Raw genomic sequence first — 9,450 nt, 5'->3', positions numbered from 1 at the left:
GATGTATCAAACTCTTCAGGTAGGAGAGTTCCGCAGGGCCACTGAACAACCAGCACATTCCAAGGTCTCCATGGACCCAAACGCACATTATGACGCATCCTCAGGAGAGGATATTTCAACAAAGTTCCCTGGGTCGCGTGCCCCAGAGGCAGCAGATCAAACATATCTTGTCGCTAAGGGCCAATGGGAATGCGAGGCATGCTGTACAGGGTTCCATCCTTCGAACCATGCTCTCCAGTCCTTCCGTATGGTATGTCCTGGAGCCATGCAACAGGACTCGAATGTCCCGCAGAAGGAAACCTTGTGGTTTGGGGAGACCTCCAAACTCAGCGTGGGAAAACTTCCTTGGCCTCATGAGGCCCCCACTTCATGAAGGTGCCATCATGGACACATACTCCAGCCTCAGCCAACGTCTGATCCTCAGCCTGACTTCAGATGCTGGAGATTTTGATTCAGCCGCTGCAGAGTGGGCCTGCTATGCCCTTGGCTCCAATCCTCACCCTAGCTTGTGTTTTCAGACTTCCGTCCTCACACTCCTGGCCCACAAACCCTCCCTACTGGGAATTCTGGGGCCACAATGAAGCACTCTGCCTGCCTCCCAGGAGAAAAGCATTGTCTATGGTGCTGCCCAGAAACCCCAAATGAGGATCAAACTGCTTGGCCCTTGCAACACCCCAATTGCATAGGCTACCTTAAACATTGATGGTCTGTCGCAAATAGCCTGAGCCCAGACCGTCCAACAGACACCGACACAGCTGGCTGCACACCCAGCACATTCGACGCGCCATTGCCTTAGGCCACCATCCATTCCCAACCTGGGTTTTCAGTCATCGGAACCTAGACCTTATCTGCAATCCCTGCACAGGGGGGAACCTGATGCACAAGTCAGAACCCCTCATTCCCCATGGCAAGAATCCTTGCTGCTGGCAGTGAGTCAAACCTTCAGTGTAGGAGAAAACGGCATGGCCCATGAGGCCACGCCCAAGCGTGAGGGCCGCCTTGGGCACAAACACACATTGTGACCCTCAGCGTGAGTACCTTATTCAAGTAACGCCTCTCAGTGACTGGACCAAGAGCCCGCATATGTGGCTTGCCATGCCCATAGGCACCCAGGACTAACTAGATGGTGTGTATTCCAGTTAAGGGAACCCACTGCTGTGCTCTAGAGTCCCTCTCCTGGGGGGTCCCCTGTGGCAGAAAACAGTACTCTTCCCTTCCCACAGAATGAACCCAAACACTTGGGAGCTTGGACAATCCCCCGAGAGGAAGGCTCTTCCTCGGCCTCTGAGGCAACCCCTACCCTCACCAGACACTGTGAACAAAACACCCAGAGACAAAAGCCTGAGTGACTGCCTCCCAATTGCCCTCCTTTGATTTCCAGAGGATCTCATCTCACGGACTGGAGATCAGGCCTGCCATTACCTTGGCCCCTAGCTGAGCCAAGTTTGCTTTTTCAGACATCTGTCCCCACAGCCCTGGCAAACACAGCCTCTAGGCTGGGTCCTCTGGAGCCATACCACAGGACCGTGCCTGCTCTCTCCTGGGAAACTGTGTCCATTCCTTTGGCCACACACCTCCAGAATATGAGAAACCTCAAGGCCCCCGAGGACATCCCACTACTGGGAGCCTCCCTGGACACACAGGGGCATTCGGACACAAGCTGAGCAGCTACCTCCACGAAGGCATGCACACAGATTTCAACAGAGATAGAAGGTTGAGCCGGACAGGCCCTTAGGCCCTAATCTCAACTCTTGCTTTGGTTTCCAGGTGTCACTCCTCAGAGGCTTTGGTTCGAAGAACAGGATATGGGGCTTTCCTGAGGCAATGAACAGAACTCCTCTCGTCTCCACATGGGAAGCTTCCTTGTTGGAGCCGTGTCAAACACCTCAGCTTGGAGAATCCTGCAGAGTCCCCGAGCCACCTCCACATTCCAAGGTCTCCCAGGCCACCAAGCGACAGTAGGACTCATCTTCAGGAGAGTCCATTTCAACTCTCCCCTCTGGGTAGCTCACCCAGGAGCCCGCAGATTGAGCCTGCCTTGTCCTGACTAAAGAGTGGGAATATGAGGTGGCGTTCCCAGGCATCCATGCTTAGACACCGGCTCTCGAGTCTTTCCGTATGGGGCCTCCTGGAACCATCCAATAGGACTCGACAGTCGTGCAGAAGTGAACCTTGAGGTTTGGAGTAGTTCACAAATCCCATCGTAGGCAAACCTCCCTGGCCTCATGAAGCCCCCACACCCTTCCGGAGAGGCCATGCTGGACAAAAACTCTAGCCTGAGGCACGTCTCATAGTTGACATGACCTCAGTGCAGGAGATCTCGATTCAGCCTCGGCAGAGTGGGCCTGCCGTCCCCTCGGTCCCAAACCTCACGCTAGCTTGTGTTTACAGACTTCCTTCCTCACACTCCTGGGAAACAAGCCCTCCGGACTAGGAACTCCAGAACCACAACCCAGCCCAGTGTCTGCCCAACGGAAGAAAAACGTTTCCCTGTGGGGCTCTCCAGAAAACCCAGATGAGGATCAACCTGCTCGGGCCTCGACGGTACCCGAACTGGATAGGCTGCTCTGGGCACTCATGCTCTGTCTGACACAGCCTGAAGCCAGACGTCCAGACAGATAAGGAGACAGCTGGCCGCACACCCAGCACTTCGGACACGCCATGGTCTTATGCAGTCACCTCTTCCTAACCTTGGTTTTCAGATATCTGAACCTAGACATCATATCAATTCTCCACACAGCTGGGTATCGCAAGCACAAAACAGAACTCCTCCTTCCCCATGGCTGTCAAGCTTGCTCTTGGCATGGAGTCACACCTTCAGGGTGGGAGAAACCTTCATGGCCCCTGATGCTACGCCCAAACTTGAGTGCTGCTTGGGCACAAATTCACACTGTGACCCTCAGCATGAGCCCCATGTCAAAGAAAGGCCTATCAGGGCCTGGCCCAAGAGCCCGCATATGGGGCTTGCCAAGCCCCTATGCACCCAATCCTCACCAGGGTTTGAGTTTTCCAGTCTCCCCGCCCGTATCTGGGGCTCTGTTCTGGAATCCCTTTCTTGGAGAGACCCATGAGCCAGACAACACGACTCCACCCTTCACACAAAATGACCCCAAACTCTGGGAGCTGGGACAAATCCCCAGAGAGGGATACTCGTCCACAGTCCCTGAGGCCACCCCTTGAATACACGGCTACCCGGAGACAACATCCAGAGACAAAAGCCTGAAGGAACGCCTCCCACTCGCCCTTCTTTCAGAGGCCCAGGAGCTCCCCCTCGGGCTGTACATTCGGCCTGCCATACCCTAGGCGCCACTCATAAGCTGAGTTTGTGTTTTCAGACTTCTGTGCCCACAGCCTGGACCCACACAACCTCCAGGCTAGGGCCTCTGGAGCCACAGAGAAAGATTGTGCCTGCCCTCTCCAAGGAAAGTGTGCCCAATCCATTGACCACAACCCTCCAGGTTAGGGAAAAGCTCCAAGGCCCCTGAGGCCATCAATAGTGTAGGCCACCCTGGACTAAGAGGGGCTCTCTGACACCAGCGGAGCAACTATCTCCACTTAGACTCTCAGACAGTGTCCCCAGAGACAGAAGTTTGAAATGGACAGGCCCCCAGGCCCTAATCTGAACCTTAGCTTTGGTTTCCATGTGTCCGTCCTCAGAGGACTGTTTTCGTAGACCAGCACACGGGGCTTTTCTGAGGCACCAAACCAAACCTCTCTCGTCTCCACATGGGGAGCTTTCTTACTGGGGATGTATCAAACTCTTCAGGTAGGAGAGTTCCGCAGGGCCACTGAACAACCAGCACATTCCAAGGTCTCCATGGACCCAAACGCACATTATGACGCATCCTCAGGAAAGGATATTTCAACAAAGTTCCCTGGGTCGCGTGCCCCAGAGGCAGCAGATCAAACATATCTTGTCGCTAAGGGCCAATGGGAATGCGAGGCATGCTGTACAGGGTTCCATCCTTCGAACCATGCTCTCCAGTCCTTCCGTATGGTATGTCCTGGAGCCATGCAACAGGACTCGAATGTCCCGCAGAAGGAAACCTTGTGGTTTGGGGAGACCTCCAAACTCAGCGTGGGAAAACTTCCTTGGCCTCATGAGGCCCCCACTTCATGAAGGTGCCATCATGGACACATACTCCAGCCTCAGCCAACGTCTGATCCTCAGCCTGACTTCAGATGCTGGAGATTTTGATTCAGCCTCTGCAGAGTGGGCCTGCTATGCCCTTGGCTCCAATCCTCACCCTAGCTTGTGTTTTCAGACTTCCGTCCTCACACTCCTGGCCCACAAACCCTCCCTACTGGGAATTCTGGGGCCACAATGAAGCACTCTGCCTGCCTCCCAGGAGAAAAGCATTGTCTATGGTGCTGCCCAGAAACCCCAAATGAGGATCAAACTGCTTGGCCCTTGCAACACCCCAATTGCATAGGCTACCTTAAACATTGATGGTCTGTCGCAAATAGCCTGAGCCCAGACCGTCCAACAGACACCGACACAGCTGGTTGCACACCCAGCACATTCGACGCGCCATTGCCTTAGGCCACCATCCATTCCCAACCTGGGTTTTCAGTCATCGGAACCTAGACCTTATCTGCAATCCCTGCACAGGGGGGAACCTGATGCACAAGTCAGAACCCCTCATTCCCCATGGCAAGAAACCTTGCTGCTGGCAGTGAGTCAAACCTTCAGTGTAGGAGAAAACGGCATGGCCCATGAGGCCACGCCCAAGCGTGAGGGCCGCCTTGGGCACAAACACACATTGTGACCCTCAGCGTGAGTACCTTATTCAAGTAACGCCTCTCAGTGACTGGACCAAGAGCCCGCATATGTGGCTTGCCATGCCCATAGGCACCCAGGACTAACTAGATGGTGTGTATTCCAGTTAAGGGAACCCACTGCTGTGCTCTAGAGTCCCTCTCCTGGGGGGTCCCCTGTGGCAGAAAACAGTACTCTTCCCTTCCCACAGAATGAACCCAAACACTTTGGAGCTTGGACAATCCCCCGAGAGGAAGGCTTCTCCTCGGCCTCTGAGGCAACCCCTACCCTCACCAGACACTGTGAACAAAACACCCAGAGACAAAAGCCTGAGTGACTGCCTCCCAATTGCCCTCCTTTGATTTCCAGAGGATCTCATCTCACGGACTGGAGATCAGGCCTGCCATTACCTTGGCCCCTAGCTGAGCCAAGTTTGCTTTTTCAGACATCTGTCCCCACAGCCCTGGCAAACACAGCCTCTAGGCTGGGTCCTCTGGAGCCATACCACAGGACCGTGCCTGCTCTCTCCTGGGAAACTGTGTCCATTCCTTTGGCCACACACCTCCAGAATATGAGAAACCTCAAGGCCCCCGAGGACATCCCACTACTGGGAGCCTCCCTGGACACACAGGGGCATTCGGACACAAGCTGAGCAGCTACCTCCACGAAGGCATGCACACAGATTTCAACAGAGATAGAAGGTTGAGCCGGACAGGCCCTTAGGCCCTAATCTCAACTCTTGCTTTGGTTTCCAGGTGTCACTCCTCAGAGGCTTTGGTTCGAAGAACAGGATATGGGGCTTTCCTGAGGCAATGAACAGAACTCCTCTCGTCTCCACATGGGAAGCTTCCTTGTTGGAGCCGTGTCAAACACCTCAGCTTGGAGAATCCTGCAGAGTCCCCGAGCCACCTCCACATTCCAAGGTCTCCCAGGCCACCAAGCGACAGTAGGACTCATCTTCAGGAGAGTCCATTTCAACTCTCCCCTCTGGGTAGCTCACCCAGGAGCCCGCAGATTGAGCCTGCCTTGTCCTGACTAAAGAGTGGGAATATGAGGTGGCGTTCCCAGGCATCCATGCTTAGACACCGGCTCTCGAGTCTTTCCGTATGGGGCCTCCTGGAACCATCCAATAGGACTCGACAGTCGTGCAGAAGTGAACCTTGAGGTTTGGAGTAGTTCACAAATCCCATCGTAGGCAAACCTCCCTGGCCTCATGAAGCCCCCACACCCTTCCGGAGAGGCCATGCTGGACAAAAACTCTAGCCTGAGGCACGTCTCATAGTTGACATGACCTCAGTGCAGGAGATCTCGATTCAGCCTTGGCAAAGTGGGCCTGCCGTCCCCTCGGTCCCAAACCTCACGCTAGCTTGTGTTTTCAGACTTCCTTCCTCACACTCCTGGGAAACAAGCCCTCCGGACTAGGAACTCCAGAACCACAACCCAGCCCAGTGTCTGCCCAACGGAAGAAAAACGTTTCCCTGTGGGGCTCTCCAGAAAACCCAGATGAGGATCAACCTGCTCGGGCCTCGACGGTACCCGAACTGGATAGGCTGCTCTGGGCACTCATGCTCTGTCTGACACAGCCTGAAGCCAGACGTCCAGACAGATAAGGAGACAGCTGGCCGCACACCCAGCACTTCGGACACGCCATGGTCTTATGCAGTCACCTCTTCCTAACCTTGGTTTTCAGATATCTGAACCTAGACATCATATCAATTCTCCACACAGCTGGGTATCGCAAGCACAAAACAGAACTCCTCCTTCCCCATGGCTGTCAAGCTTGCTCTTGGCATGGAGTCACACCTTCAGGGTGGGAGAAACCTTCATGGCCCCTGATGCTACGCCCAAACTTGAGTGCTGCTTGGGCACAAATTCACACTGTGACCCTCAGCATGAGCCCCATGTCAAAGAAAGGCCTATCAGGGCCTGGCCCAAGAGCCCGCATATGGGGCTTGCCAAGCCCCTATGCACCCAATCCTCACCAGGGTTTGAGTTTTCCAGTCTCCCCGCCCGTATCTGGGGCTCTGTTCTGGAATCCCTTTCTTGGAGAGACCCATGAGCCAGACAACACGACTCCACCCTTCACACAAAATGACCCCAAACTCTGGGAGCTGGGACAAATCCCCAGAGAGGGATACTCGTCCACAGTCCCTGAGGCCACCCCTTGAATACACGGCTACCCGGAGACAACATCCAGAGACAAAAGCCTGAAGGAACGCCTCCCACTCGCCCTTCTTTCAGAGGCCCAGGAGCTCCCCCTCGGGCTGTACATCCGGCCTGCCATACCCTAGGCGCCACTCATAAGCTGAGTTTGTGTTTTCAGACTTCTGTGCCCACAGCCTGGACCCACACAACCTCCAGGCTAGGGCCTCTGGAGCCACAGAGAAAGATTGTGCCTGCCCTCTCCAAGGAAAGTGTGCCCAATCCATTGACCACAACCCTCCAGGTTAGGGAAAAGCTCCAAGGCCCCTGAGGCCATCAATAGTGTAGGCCACCCTGGACTAAGAGGGGCTCTCTGACACCAGCGGAGCAACTATCTCCACTTAGACTCTCCGACAGTGTCCCCAGAGACAGAAGTTTGAAATGGACAGGCCCCCAGGCCCTAATCTGAACCTTAGCTTTGGTTTCCATGTGTCCGTCCTCAGAGGACTGTTTTCGTAGACCAGCACACGGGGCTTTTCTGAGGCACCAAACCAAACCTCTCTCGTCTCCACATGGGGAGCTTTCTTACTGGGGATGTATCAAACTCTTCAGGTAGGAGAGTTCCGCAGGGCCACTGAACAACCAGCACATTCCAAGGTCTCCATGGACCCAAACGCACATTATGACGCATCCTCAGGAGAGGATATTTCAACAAAGTTCCCTGGGTCGCGTGCCCCAGAGGCAGCAGATCAAACATATCTTGTCGCTAAGGGCCAATGGGAATGCGAGGCATGCTGTACAGGGTTCCATCCTTCGAACCATGCTCTCCAGTCCTTCCGTATGGTATGTCCTGGAGCCATGCAACAGGACTCGAATGTCCCGCAGAAGGAAACCTTGTGGTTTGGGGAGACCTCCAAACTCAGCGTGGGAAAACTTCCTTGGCCTCATGAGGCCCCCACTTCATGAAGGTGCCATCATGGACACATACTCCAGCCTCAGCCAACGTCTGATCCTCAGCCTGACTTCAGATGCTGGAGATTTTGATTCAGCCTCTGCAGAGTGGGCCTGCTATGCCCTTGGCTCCAATCCTCACCCTAGCTTGTGTTTTCAGACTTCCGTCCTCACACTCCTGGCCCACAAACCCTCCCTACTGGGAATTCTGGGGCCACAATGAAGCACTCTGCCTGCCTCCCAGGAGAAAAGCATTGTCTATGGTGCTGCCCAGAAACCCCAAATGAGGATCAAACTGCTTGGCCCTTGCAACACCCCAATTGCATAGGCTACCTTAAACATTGATGGTCTGTCGCAAATAGCCTGAGCCCAGACCGTCCAACAGACACCGACACAGCTGGCTGCACACCCAGCACATTCGACGCGCCATTGCCTTAGGCCACCATCCATTCCCAACCTGGGTTTTCAGTCATCGGAACCTAGACCTTATCTGCAATCCCTGCACAGGGGGGAACCTGATGCACAAGTCAGAACCCCTCATTCCCCATGGCAAGAAACCTTGCTGCTGTCAGTGAGGCAAACCTTCAGTGTAGGAGAAAACGGCATGGCCCATGAGGCCACGCCCAAGCGTGAGGGCCGCCTTGGGCACAAACACACATTGTGACCCTCAGCGTGAGTACCTTATTCAAGTAACGCCTCTCAGTGACTGGACCAAGAGCCCGCATATGTGGCTTGCCATGCCCATAGGCACCCAGGACTAACTAGATGGTGTGTATTCCAGTTAAGGGAACCCACTGCTGTGCTCTAGAGTCCCTCTCCTGGGGGGTCCCCTGTGGCAGAAAACAGTACTCTTCCCTGCCCACAGAATGAACCCAAACACTTGGGAGCTTGGACAATCCCCCGAGAGGAAGGCTCTTCCTCGGCCTCTGAGGCAACCCCTACCCTCACCAGACACTGTGAACAAAACACCCAGAGGCAAAAGCCTGAGTGACTGCCTCCCAATTGCCCTCCTTTGATTTCCAGAGGATCTCATCTCACGGACTGGAGATCAGGCCTGCCATTACCTTGGCCCCTAGCTGAGCCAAGTTTGCTTTTTCAGACATCTGTCCCCACAGCCCTGGCAAACACAGCCTCTAGGCTGGGTCCTCTGGAGCCATACCACAGGACCGTGCCTGCTCTCTCCTGGGAAACTGTGTCCATTCCTTTGGCCACACACCTCCAGAATATGAGAAACCTCAAGGCCCCCGAGGACATCCCACTACTGGGAGCCTCCCTGGACACACAGGGGCATTCGGACACAAGCTGAGCAGCTACCTCCACGAGGGCATGCACACAGATTTCAACAGAGATAGAAGGTTGAGCCGGACAGGCCCTTAGGCCCTAATCTCAACTCTTGCTTTGGTTTCCAGGTGTCACTCCTCAGAGGCTTTGGTTCGAAGAACAGGATATGGGGCTTTCCTGAGGCAATGAACAGAACTCCTCTCGTCTCCACATGGGAAGCTTCCTTGTTGGAGCCGTGTCAAACACCTCAGCTTGGAGAATCCTGCAGAGTCCCCGAGCCACCTCCACATTCCAAGGTCTCCCAGGCCACCAAGCGA

The sequence above is a fragment of the Mustela nivalis genome, assembly GCF_964662115.1.
Source record: "Mustela nivalis genome assembly, chromosome: 9".
Classification (NCBI taxonomy): domain Eukaryota; kingdom Metazoa; phylum Chordata; class Mammalia; order Carnivora; family Mustelidae; genus Mustela; species Mustela nivalis.
Note: the sequence above shows the minus strand (reverse complement) of the source record.